The following is a 12966-nucleotide window of genomic DNA, read 5'->3' as shown; positions in this document are numbered from 1 at the left end:
CAGTTTTGAAAACTAACACAATAGTGTTTCTTCTTCTACACACAAATTTCCTATCGAAGAACATTTTAAAAATCAGCTCACGAGCCAGGCGTGGTGGTGCACACCTGCAATACTAGCACTCGGGAGGCTGAGGCAGGAGGATCACCATGAGTTCGAACTACATAGCGAGTTCAAGGCCAGCCTGGGCTACACAGCAAGACCCTGTCTAAAAAAGAAACAAAAACAAAACTCACAGAACCTTTCAGATGTGGCAGAGGAGAATCCAGGACTGCTGAGGTCAAGGGCCAAGTGTTCATCTCTCAGAAACTGCACGTGCACAGAAGCTCTGTGAGGTTCCTGTCTCTTCTTCCCTCTCTCTCTTCCTCTCCCCCTTCACTCCTTCCTCTTCCTTCCTTCCTTCCTTCCTCCGTCCCTCCCTCACTCCCTCCGTCCCTCCTTCCCTTCTTTCTTTCCTCTTTGGGAGCTGAGAGTTTTGCTGTATTGCCCAAACTGGTTTTGAGCTCCTAAATTCAAGTAATCCTCCCACCTTCTGACCATGCCTGCTGTCCATGGAGTTTTTTTACTTTTATTACAAAAAAAATTGTGATGTGTGAAAAAGTTGAAAACACACGTACAATAAATGCCACCTGCATTCCATAGTTGTCAGCTTTTCATTGCGGTGCCGTTAATTCACCTCTAACTAGACAGACTGATCTCTCTCACTCTCTAATCTGCAGGTATTACGACCTTTCGTCTCTATCGCTTCCACATTTAAATCTGGAAGTAAGGACGTGACTTATGGACTCACAATACCATTTCACACCTGACAACACTGACAACTCTGTAACATCATCTAAATCCTAGTCCGTATTCAAATGTATCTAAATGATGGTTTTCTTCTTTCGAGTTTGTTTTATTTAACGCATACTATTTTTTGAGATAGATTTATGTTGTGTTATACAGTAGTACATTCTGTTTTATTGGGGTAAAGTATTTCATTATATTGTATACACATTTACATGTTTATTCAATTATATTATATTATACACATTATACACTGATTATACACATTATGTGCTTCCTATTTTGCCTAGCCAAAAGATGTTTTTTCCCTTCTTTTCTCATTTTTTTAAAAAACTTTTTCCTTTTTCCTTTCCACTTCCCCCCAAAAGATGTTTTTTTAAAAACTGTATTCCAAGCAAGGATTGTGTCTCCCTACATTATTTTATCTGGAAGAGCCCTTTATATTTATAATTTTTCAACAAACAAAGGTGCTTGCAGTGACGATGCCATTTATCTTGAAGGATACCCCAAATTCTGAATTTGTCTGATTTGTCTTCCTGGGCCTTACCTCTGATTTTCTCATTACCTGGAGTCTGGGCCGAACGGTCTGTTTCCGCTCAGGTTAAGTATTTCTGGTAAGGACATCTCACAGGTGGCACCGAGCACTGAACTCCATCCCGTCAGGAGCCACAGTCTCAGGCTGGCCCACTGGTACCGGGTTAAGGTCACAAACCCAAAATAATATAAATGTTCCGTTGCCTTTCCACAGGTGACGAAAATGAGATTCCCACCTTTTCAGCGATTTCAGGTAACCCAGCTTTTGAGTGACAAAAGGCAGAATCCGAATCCAGACCCTCTGATTCTGGCCTTCTTTCCCTGCACTATTCAGAACTGTCACTTCGTAGGTCTACAAGGCCCTCTCCTGGCATTTGTTTATGAGTTCATTCATCAAATAGTGGATCAAAGCTGGGCCCGAGATGACCAGTATGGGGGATACAGAAGTAACAAAATAAGTCCCCAGGAAACGTACATACAGAGGAATGAGACAGGCAGTAAACACAAGGAACCAGTAAAATTGTTGATGTTTTATGACTCAGAAGAAAATAAATCAGGGTCAAAAGGATAGGGTGAGTCTCACTTGAGAAGGTACCATTTGAGCAGAGACATGTAGGAGGTGAGAGGGTGAGCTGTAAAGAATATTTCAAGCAAAGACAGTGGCCAGTCCAAAGGCCCTGAGGCAGGAGCCAGGTGAGCGCCTTTGGGAGTGAGGAATACCCATTCCGCCTCCAGCCTGAGCCTACTCAACGGAGGTAACCAATCACAGCTGATCCACAGACAGATAGGTAGATAGGTGTGCAAATTTCTTTGCTTCTGTAAGAGCTGGAGTGTGGGTGTGGGTCCCCTCTCATACACCCACAAGTGCATCTGTGTACAGCCTGCCCAAAGGGTATTCCAAGGCCCGATCACAGAGGATAGGATTATCCCACACAATGCACCTCTAGAGTTAGATTTTGGTGAAAGAAAAGGAAAAAAGAGAACACCACGTCCTGGTAGGGCAAAAGAGGTGTGCACAGGTTTGGTGGCTGGAAGTGTCTGTGTCAGAACTGGGGAGCCAGGGGCACAGACGGGAGCTGGGCGCCTCCCCCGAGGCCTCATCCTTGACACAAAGGTGTCAGCTCGTCCCAGCTCAGCCTCCAGCCTCTTACTGGTGACTCTTCACAGGCAACATGAGGAGAGGAGTGACTCAGGCTGAGCGACCCAAGGGGCTTATTGAGTAAGTAGTCAGAAATGAGGCCTAGTGAGCTGAAGCTGCAAGAAGCCTGGGTTTTCTGGCGCTGCACACCCACACACGACTGGCAGGCAAGACTGAGCACCGCAGGAAGAAGATCTGGGACTCTCCCGAGGAGAGGAGGGAGCCCGAGCATGTCCTGATCCCATCCTGGAACTGTGCAGGAATCTCCCTCCCTTGGTCTTGGGTTGTCCAGGCTGGATTTCTGGTTGGATTAGTTGTGGGAGGGTCTGCTCAAAGACCCCAGCAAAGCAATCAGAACTGGCAGGACACCATGCTGATCACAGAGTGCATTCATCAGATCCCCTGTGCAAAGGAGAACCAACCACAAGTGTGACCCAGATGTGAACTAGAACCCTTGCTCTTGCCGCCTGCTTAGAGCGCCACAGGTGACTGGAAGGATCCCTGAGTGGTCAGTCTGCCCGCCCTCCATGGGCATGAGAAGCCCCAGGCCCTCCCTTAGGCCAGGACCTGTGACGTAGATGTGGGCAGTTCCCCTGCTGTCCTCACACTCTACCTGGTACCTGGCTTCTCCGCTGCAAGAACGCTTTCCACTGGGCTGGGGTGCGGCTCAGTGGCAGAGCTCGCCTAGAATGCACCAGGCCCTGGTTCAATACCCAGCCCTGAAGAGGAAATGCTGCCCACCACTGAGACAGTTTTGCTCATTGTAGCTGGGAAAAAAGGCTTCAAAGGGATAGTTCAAGTGGAAGTTCAAAGTGATTTTCTTCTCTTCCCTCAAATTAAGAGCTTTCCTGCCTAAGACTTTTAAGGACAAAAGGAATCACAGACGGGGCAGAGGAAGCCACGCTTAGGAACGTTTCAAGGTGGATTTCTTTGGGATTTTCTGGAGTGTTTGGAGTAGCCTGGCCCAGCTGCACGCCGAAGGGATCTGGGCAGGATTCAGTCGCCGCAGGGAGGCCTGAGGCAGAAGAAGAAGCAAGTTTTCCTCTCTGCCCTGCAGTGCACAGGTGGCTGTGGAGTGGGGACTGATCTGGCCTTTAAATTCTATTTCTTCCCTGTGCTCCTGGCCCCGTGTCTGATGATCAGAGATGCACCATCTAGAAAGCATTTCATCAAAGTCTTGCTTAGACACGACATGAACTGTTACATGAGGCCACGCTCCTCTTGCTTTGAACACTGGCACAGACAACAGATAAGAGAGTCCTTATGTAGTTCAATGGGAGACGTGGTCCATAAAGAACTCGGAGGAGGCTGGGAGCAGAGCAGAACAAACCCGAGCCGGACAGCCTGTGTCCCCCAGAAGCTGGAATACGAAATGCTCAGGATAAAACAGCTGGCCCCTACCGAGCGCTGGCATCTGGACGTTAACTCATCTAATCTTTGCAACAGCCTTTGAGGAGGTTACTGTTGCTGAACTCAGTTACAGACAAGAAAAAACCACGCCAAAGACCTTGACTCGTGGAGCCCAAGGTCAAAGAGTTAGATGGGGTAGGGACAGCCATAATCGGTACTCTGAACCGCTCGCTCAGTTACCCTCGCTCTGAGCCAGGTACACTGTGCCCGAGTAACAGAGGAGGGGCGTGTTCTCCGCTCCTGTGCCATGCGTGGAGGCAGCACACACCCAGCTGCACCCTGGCAATGAAGGAAATAGTGCGTTCTCTACGTACATTTTTTCGTGCAGTAAACCTCCCGCAGGGCCATCAAACCAAGTCTGCCTCTGATTCAGCAACATCCGTGTATAAAAACGTGCTCAACATCATTAGTCACTGGGAAAATGCCAATTAAAACCACAGTGGGATACCATGGTACACTCACTAGATGATTACCACCAAAAAACCAGAAAATAACTGGTGTCATCAGGACGTGGAGAAGTTGGAATTCTCCCTCATCGCCAGTGGGAGTGTAGAATGGTGCAACTGCACTGCAGAGCGGCGTGGCAGCACCCTGGAAAGTTAAATACAGGGTTACTATGTGATGCAACAACTGCACTCCTAGGTAAGCCCCCCAAATGTCAAAACAGATACGGGGGCTGGGGATTTAGCTCAGCGGCAAAAGCGCCTGCCTGGCAAGCGCAAGGTCATGAGTTCAGTTCCCGGTACCGGAGAAAAAACCAAAAAAACAAAACAAAACAAAACAAAAAACAGATACGGGTAGAGCAGTCCCTCCTTACCTGTCCTGTGACTTTCTATGATTTCAGTTGCTTGAGGTCAACCTCAATCCAAAGACAGTAAATGAAAATTCCCAGAAATAAACAACTGAGAAGTTTCAAATTGTACATGTAGAAGTTTTAAACTGTCAACTTGCTTCACCCTGCCCGGGACATGAATGATCCCTCTGTCTAGCGTATCCATGCTGTATATGATACACACCCTTTTGTCACTTAGTAGCCATCTCGGTTATCAGATCAGCCGTCACGGCATTGCAAGGCTTGTGTTCAAGAAACCATCATGTGGTAACCTAGCAGGAATTCTTGTCATTCATGGCACATCATCTCATCCTGTGGGGGTGTATCATCGCCCATCAGAAGAAGGGTGAGAACTGTATAATAAGGTATCTTGGAGAGGAAGAGAGAGACAGAGACAGGGACAGAAAGACAGAGACACAGAGAGATTATACTAACATAATTTGTATCACAGTATATTGCTGTAATTGTCCCATTTTGTTATTAGTTACTGTTAATTTCCTTCTATGGCTGACTTATAAATTAAATTTTACATAGGTTTATATGAGAACATTTTATACGGGGGTTCAGTACTATAAAAGATCTTAGAACATATCCCCTGTGAGTAAGGATGCACTACTGTGCACAAATATTCACAGCAGTACTATTTGAGATAGTACAAAGGTGGAAACAATCCAAACGTCCATCAATAATCAAATGGATTAACTAGATGTGTTGTGTACATATACTGGAGTACTATTTAGCCATAAAAATGATTGAAGTACTGACACATGATAAAATGTGGATGGGCCTCAAGAACATGCTAAATAAAAGAAATCACTGACAAATGCTCACAGCCCATGATTCCATTTACGTGAAACACCCAGAGCAGGTAAGTCCATAGAGACAGAAAATCTAGTAGTAGTTTCCAGCGGCTGTGGGAGGTGGGGCTAGGTAGCTACTACATAAGGGGTACAGAGCTTGCTTTGGGAGTCATAAAACACTTTGGAACTAGACAGGTGATTTTTGCACAATACTGTGAGTGTACTAAATGCCACTGAACTATCTGCTTCTAAATGCTTAATTTCATGACATTTCAATTTTACCTCAATTTGCTTTTGAGAAGGAAAAACTAAACAAGTTGTGTAAAAGGAGAGAAATGTTATGTTGGCATCTGTGCTCCTAAAAACCTGAATGTTTCGCTGAGTGTGATTCAGAATGAGTCACAGTTGTCATTGTACAGTCAAGGAGGCCTCAGAGAGGCTTCCTCGGCCCAGGACTGCTGCACGGGGTTCACCAGGACTCACTGTGTGGGTTCACTGCTCCAGAGTCCATGCCCCAACCTAGACAGCTGCTTTTCCCCGGGGAGAATGATCTTGTTTAGCATCACGAGCAACTTTTATTGCGTACTGACAGTGTGTCAGGTATTGCACAAACACTTACGGAGGTCCTACTTTGTGTCCCTGCTTCTCTAAGCACTGGGCGATGTCAGTGAGGGAGACGGGACCGGTGTCTGTGCTCACGATTCTTCCAAGGAAGGAAGGAGGGGCAGCACGGCAGTGACTGTGATATTACACCGGGCCTGCGCAGGCGCCCGCCCAGAAGGCACGGCAGGGCCACAGAGCGGCGGGGCCAGCGGCCGGGAAGCTGCCTGCGAAGAGAGACGCACAGGCTCGCTGCGGCATGACACTGAGCAGAGGCCGGAATGAAGTGGAAAGAGCGGGAACAGCTGGACGGAGGAGCCCGCAGACAGGGAAGCTGGGAGAAGCAGCGGCGTCCCGGGGAGCTGGGAGGGGAGGTGGGTCAAAAGCGGCTGTGAGCGGCCCCGCTGTGCACACACGTCAAAGCGCAGGAGGACCACGGGCCACTCTGGAAATGTGAGGTCGCTGCGTCTGTGAAAAACCACATACTGTCTCAACACAGCTAACCTCGCAGAAGTCTCTAGATCATCTCGTTCTACTCTTCTCTGAGGCTCTGAATGGTTTGGAAACAGTTTGAAGATTCTCCAGGTATTAAGCTGAGAGGTGAGACTTAACACGGGTTTGGTGACCTCAGAGCCCGAAACCTTAAACAAACAAACGACAAAACCCGCTGCAGAGCTCTTACCAGAGCCAGCTCAGCCTCGGCTGGGCCAGTCTGACCTCCCAGCAGGAGCCACCCGTGCTGTTTACACTCTGCATTTTCTTTATTTTTTTCCCAACTTTTAGAAAAAGGGCCCTCTTAATTATTTAAAAATAATACAACACATCAAACTTCCCTTCCATCTACAACTCAGTCTTATTCAAACATTATAAGCCCAAGTAGTCTCCTGCCCAGAAGCAAGGGGGTTCCACGGGACGCCGGATTCACAAAGGCGAACGCCTAACAGAGTTGCGGTGATGGGTCACACACCTTCCACGCAAACACACCAGCGCTTTTCCTTTCTGCTTGTTAAAGTGTTCCTATTTTCAGCATGCTCCTATTTTATAGGAAGTTTTTCAAAATACTTTCTACCCAGACACGAGGCTTATAAAAATGCGTGTTTCCCTCTAACTGCTGGGAATAAAAAGTAATTTTTATTTTTGTCTTTATTTTCTTTTTGGTAAAGAAGCAAAACTTTAGGAATACTTGAGGAAAAGGAGAGGAAAGAAACATTTGGGCTGGATGGGTTTGGTTTCTGCTTATCTCTCTGAGGGTGTGGCTTCAAAAGCGTTCAATCTGACACCACTACGATGACTAGCACTATTTTTTTTAGATGGTAAGAAAGAAAATACCCAGTAGTCATAAAAATGGTCAAAAGGTTTTTTACCACGGGTGAATTTTTGCCTTTCACCCCAAAAAGATACAAAATGAACAAATACTTGGAGTGGTAGCTCTGTTGGATACGCCGGTTGACTCATCTGCTTGTCCCTACTCAGGTTCAAGGGAAACAGACATTAGGTAACTTTTTTTTAGTAATGTCATAGAAGTAACCAGCTCTGTCCATGGCAACTTAGTTGAGGTCCTATGATCCTCTGATCACATGTAAAAAAGCACGGCTGTCATTTTCCAAGTGCACATATCTGAACACACTCAGCTACCACGGAAACTACAAAGAAAGGAAAACTGCATTTAATTCTGTAGGATTTTAAAGCACCTTCCCTTCCACAGAGCTCCGGAGTGGTGATAACGTGCCAGGGACTGCTGTGTTTCTGACGTGAGCTCCCACTCACTGAGGATCCCGGGAAAGACAGTGAATTGGTCCTGGAGCCCCCATGGAAGAAGGGGGTGGGCCCACTGGATGGAATGTATGTGGTGCAAAACCTGGGGTGGAGACAGGGTAACCCCTAGGGGTAGTGGCAGGGCAACGCTCACCCCTGCTGGAGGACCACTTGGGGACAGGTTGAAGTAATTGGCAGAGGCTTATTTTGTTGCAGGAGGAGGAGGAAGAGCACCCCAAGATCCAGAACCAGGCTCCACCTTGATCCCAGAACCCGTGGTTCCATCCTTCTCTTTTTCTTTCCCTCTTGCTGCCTGAGATAATCCCCATTTCACATTGAGTCTGTGGCCACTGACGTTGAACTTATTAAGGGACTTCTCAGTGGCTACTTCTGCAGCCTGTCTTGTAGCAAAATGGATGGAAGTATACAGCTGGCTCTGTACAACAGGGACCAAACCGGTAGAAGTGATTTCTGAGATCTGTGTGAGTCATGGTATCACCCACACTACCATCATATAGTGTGATAGTCTTATCCTCTGGTGGGTCTAGACAAGGCATCGTTGAAACCAGCTTCGGAAGCTTCTCTGCTACAGACATTCACTCTGTAATGCCAGTCTTTGATATTCTGATTAGCAAGGGGTCGTGTGGATCTGTAGGCTTCTCATGCCTGTATGGACACTCTCTTCTCTTACACTGTCTTTTCATCAGAAGGAGCAAATGTGGCTCTGATTCCTTTTGCAGTACGGTATGATCTGGGACAGCTTAAGCAGCATGTCCCTGATAGATGTGGCTTTCCCCAGCATTCCAACTGCCTATGTTCCATCAGAGTTAGAAACTCCTCTCTCCATATTCTGTATGTAATACTGTTTGTTGACATCTGATTTTGGCATCACCTTTAGAAGGCAGACCTGCATCCCAAACCTGGATGGAAAGGCCACACCCTAGGTCTAAGAGGCAGGTCTGACATTCTTCCATTTACAGCAGGGTTGGCACGCTTCAACCCAACCTCTTCTTGAAGTGTGTGTGGACCCCAGGACACTAGCAAAACGCTGTGAATGGCCTGGCACAGATTTTGCCATTCTTTTCCGTAATTTTCTTTGGTCATTCAGATATATGGGTGTAATGGTTGATACATTGTATCAACTTGAGAAGTTTAGAAGTTTAATTAAGTGACTCAGCAGGGGGCCAGGGTCCTCATTCTGTGAACATCCTGAGCCTGTGCAAAAGGAGGGCATGGATCATGTGAGTGCTATACCCACCCAAGTGAGGGTAGCCCGCTTACAATATAAGAGAGGAAAAGAGGCTTGTTACCCTCCTTTTGCTCTTACTCTTTTGCTGTCTTCCACCACCTTGAACTGTTGCCCCTCACCATGCCACCCTGCCTTGGAGCCTGCCGAGTATGGACTGAAACCTACACAAACTGAGCTAAATAAACCTTTCCTTCCTTAACTTTGGATGTTGGATATTTTGTCCCAGAAATGAGAGAAAAGTCACCAAGATAATAGGTTTTCTCCAAGATAAGTCTAGCATAGAATGCAGAAGCCCACATCCTCCCATTCTGTCTGCTATGGGTGTTGGAACCTGGAGTGGCTGCCATTCAGGTGCCTGCAGGAGAAGCAGCAGCTTCCGACTGGGGTGAGAAGACCGCCTTGGGAATCCTGACATTGCCCAGTTTTGGAACTTCTTTGGTTAATACTGAGGTCCTGGCTTGCCACCCTTGACATTTCCTTGGGTTTGTGTCCAAGTGTGTAGAGGTTTCAGTCCTTAGTCAGCCGGCTCTAAGATAGGGTGGTGGGGCAGGCAGAAGGCAGCAAGCAGCAGCAGCAGCAGCAGCAGCAGCAGCAGCAGCAGCAGTAGCAGCAGCTGCAAGCCTACTTCTCCCTTTTATCCCATCCAGCCTTTTCCACAGTGCCACCCACGCCCAGAGTGGGGCACCCTTAATCCCAGCATCATAGCCTTAATCCAATTCACAAATGCTAATGCATCCACCTTCTCACCTATGACCACATGAGCCTTTGGTGGGACACGGCCGCCTGCAGAGTCAGGGTGGTAAAGGGCTGTGTGCACTGCAGCGCCATGGACCCAAAGGTCAAAGACCTGGAGCTCACTGTAGTGCACCCTGCATTTTCAGCAGAACCTCAGGTAAAGAAAAGGTGCCTGAGGAAGGGGAGGATAATGGCGCCAGTCCTGGACACCCCAGCGCTCAGCTTAACTATCCCAGCAATTTGTGAGATGATACTATTGACACTTTCTTCTGCCAATGAGGAAAACAGAGGCACAGACAGCTCTTTACAAGGGCCAGAAGTCTCAAAGGGGTCTGGGAGAAGAGCTGACATTTGGACTCAGACGATCATAAGCCAGAGCTAAAACATTTATCCCCAGGACCATATTGCCTTTGTCACAGGTTTCCAGCTGTCCAGCCACCCTACTCCTCCTCATCCCATGTTTAGCTAAATCCTCAAAGCTTTTCCTGCACTGGCCCTCAACCTGTCCCCTGTGGCCAAACCTTCCCAAGCTGCCTCACAACTATGCATTCCCTCTTCTCCACACCCCGTGCCTCACAGACAGTTTCATTCTCTCACTCATAGACACGGAATGCAAAGACAACCAGACAGGGCCCCACCCTCAGGGAGCTTACTGTCTCCTGGGCAAACACAGGGGAGCAGACAGTTGAGATACGCTGAGAAGGTCCATGCACTTCTCAGCACTGGGTTACTTCTAGATGGGACAGAGTGGATGCTGGATAACCTGAGGAAGTCAGAGAACTCTTCCTGGAAAACAACTGGAGAATCGAACAGGATGGAATTTGGAACAAATATAAGGGTACAACCGCTAGAGAAAGGTCCTGTTTGTGTTATGTTTTGGAGCTTAATATCCCTCAAAGGCCATGTGTTGAAGACTTGATCACCATCCTGTGGCATTATGGAAGGTGGTGGAACTGTGAGAGGTGGGACCCTGTGGGAGGCAAGTCACTGGAGGTGCGCTCTTGAGGGGGCTGCTGGGACACAAGCCCCTCCTTTTCCATTGCTTCCTGGCTGCCATGAGGTGCAGAGACCTCTTCTGTCATGTGTTGTTGCGGTGATGTTCTGTGCTGGCCCAGGCCCAAAGGGACATAGCCAACTAATCACTGGACTGAAGCCTCTGAAACCATGAGTCAGAATACGCCTGTCTTGGCTACTTTTCTCTCATTGCTGAAACAAAACACCCAACTCACAAAGTGAAGGAAGGAAAGGTTTATTTACCTTATGGTTTGTGGAGGTTTCAGTCCATACTTGGCTGGCTCCGAGGCAGAAGATAACAAAGCAACAAGAGCAAGGGGGGAATGGCAGCCGAACAGCAAAGCAGCCAGAGCAAATGGGAAGACTTGCGGCCAGCAGCTTCTCTCCCTGCCTTACGTTGTAAACAGGCTACCCCCACCTAAGGGGCATGTAGCTCTCACTTAATCTCCATGCCCTCCTCTTCCACAGGCTCAGGATGTATACAAAGTAAGCACCCTGGCTTCCTGCTGAGTCCCTTAGCCAAACCTCTAGACTCTCCAAGTTGACACAATGTATCAATCATAACAATGCCTTTCCTTTCCGTAACTTGATTATCTCAGGTGTTTTTCCTGGTTAACACACCTTGTGAATCCACAACTTTTTCTTCTATTATTTTTTGGATTTGGGGTTTTGTTTGTTTGTTTTTGTTTTTATTTTAGAGAGAATTTTAAAAACCCAATGAAAATGATACAGAATTTCAAAACAAGATGATAGGAAATTAATAATAGTTATTATATTGCATATTGTTATCTTTAAGGTAGTTGTTCAAATTACCAGATATAGGCATGTAAAAGTGACCAGACAATATAAATACTAACTGTTCCTTTCAATGAACTAATAGAAATTAATAGCACAGTTATCTTAGATGTCATATATATATTTATATATGGTGGTTGTATATATATATATTTTTTTTTTCCTTCCTTTTCTCCTTTGCCTCATCTCAGTTGTTCTTTCCTTTTGAGCAGTTTTTTTCCCTTTCACAATATCTATGGTACCTTTTTGATCTTGTTCACTCTTTCAGTTTCTTACATTAGGGAGACAACACAATGTTTACACATGTGGATCTGATTTATTTCACTTATGAAAATGGTCTCAAGTTGCATCCATTTACCTATACAAGTTTTCAGTTTATCTTTCTTTATGGCTGAATAGTACTCCACTGTATACAAAGACCACATCTTTTTTATTCATTCCTCAGTTGAAGAGTATGTGGGTTGTTTCCAAGATTTAACTACGACAAATTGTGCTGCTATAAACCTGGGTGCAGATATATTGCTGTGGTATGATGTTTTCAGTTCTCTGCAAAAATACCCCAAAGAGGAATAGCTGAGTCAAATGGGACCTCTAATCCTAGTTTTCTGAGGAATCTCCACACTGATTTTCACAGTGGTTGAACCAGTCTACACTCCCCCCAACAGTGGAGAAGGGTTCCTTTTTCCCCACAGCCCTGACAGCACTTGTTATTGGAGATTTTTTGATGATAGCCATTCTTCTATTATTCATTGACTCTTTCTGTTATTCACTGACTCTTCTGTTATACAGTTGACTCTTTCACCTTGGTATTTTGTCTTTCCATGTATTTTCCGGCTTTCCATATCTTAGCTTCTTTATTAGGCTGACCATGCCTCGACAGAATGGCCAGTTTCACCTGTTTCTTTGTCCCACTCCATCAGAAAGAACGGTACTTTCAAAATAAAATAATTCCTAAAACACATAGTTGTTGAGGACCTACTATGTGTCAGACACAGTCATGGGCACTGGAGGGTTTGTAGTGAACAGAGCATACTGACCTCCAGAATCTAGGAGATGAACACCAGACACTACACAAATAAAGGTGACTATGACTGTGACACTAAATGCTCATTTGGTTTGCATAATCTGAACTACATTCGTTCAGCAGTGTGAGAGAAGAGTAACAATGTAAACACAGCAATCAATTCCACCTCCTATTCTATTCAAAGAGCCCACATCCAGACCCTGAGACAGGAGAAGTCAATCTGTTGTTCCCTCCTGAGCGTCTCACCATGCTGATGAAATTCTGATGCTAATCTACTTTCTCATAAACCAGCACCCT

At 46.3% G+C, this 12966-nt stretch overlaps 1 pseudogene; it reads right to left on the bottom strand.

The window, feature by feature from the left end:
• Positions 1–6192: 6192 nt before the first annotated feature.
• On the bottom strand, positions 6193–9448 carry LOC102010742 (annotated as a pseudogene).
• Between the last annotated feature and the right edge of the window lie 3518 nt (positions 9449–12966).

Source organism: Chinchilla lanigera, unplaced genomic scaffold, assembly GCF_000276665.1.
Source record: "Chinchilla lanigera isolate Chin_1 unplaced genomic scaffold, ChiLan1.0 scaffold00043, whole genome shotgun sequence".
Classification (NCBI taxonomy): Eukaryota; Metazoa; Chordata; class Mammalia; order Rodentia; family Chinchillidae; genus Chinchilla; species Chinchilla lanigera.
Note: the sequence above shows the minus strand (reverse complement) of the source record. Positions and strands in the feature narration are given on the sequence as shown.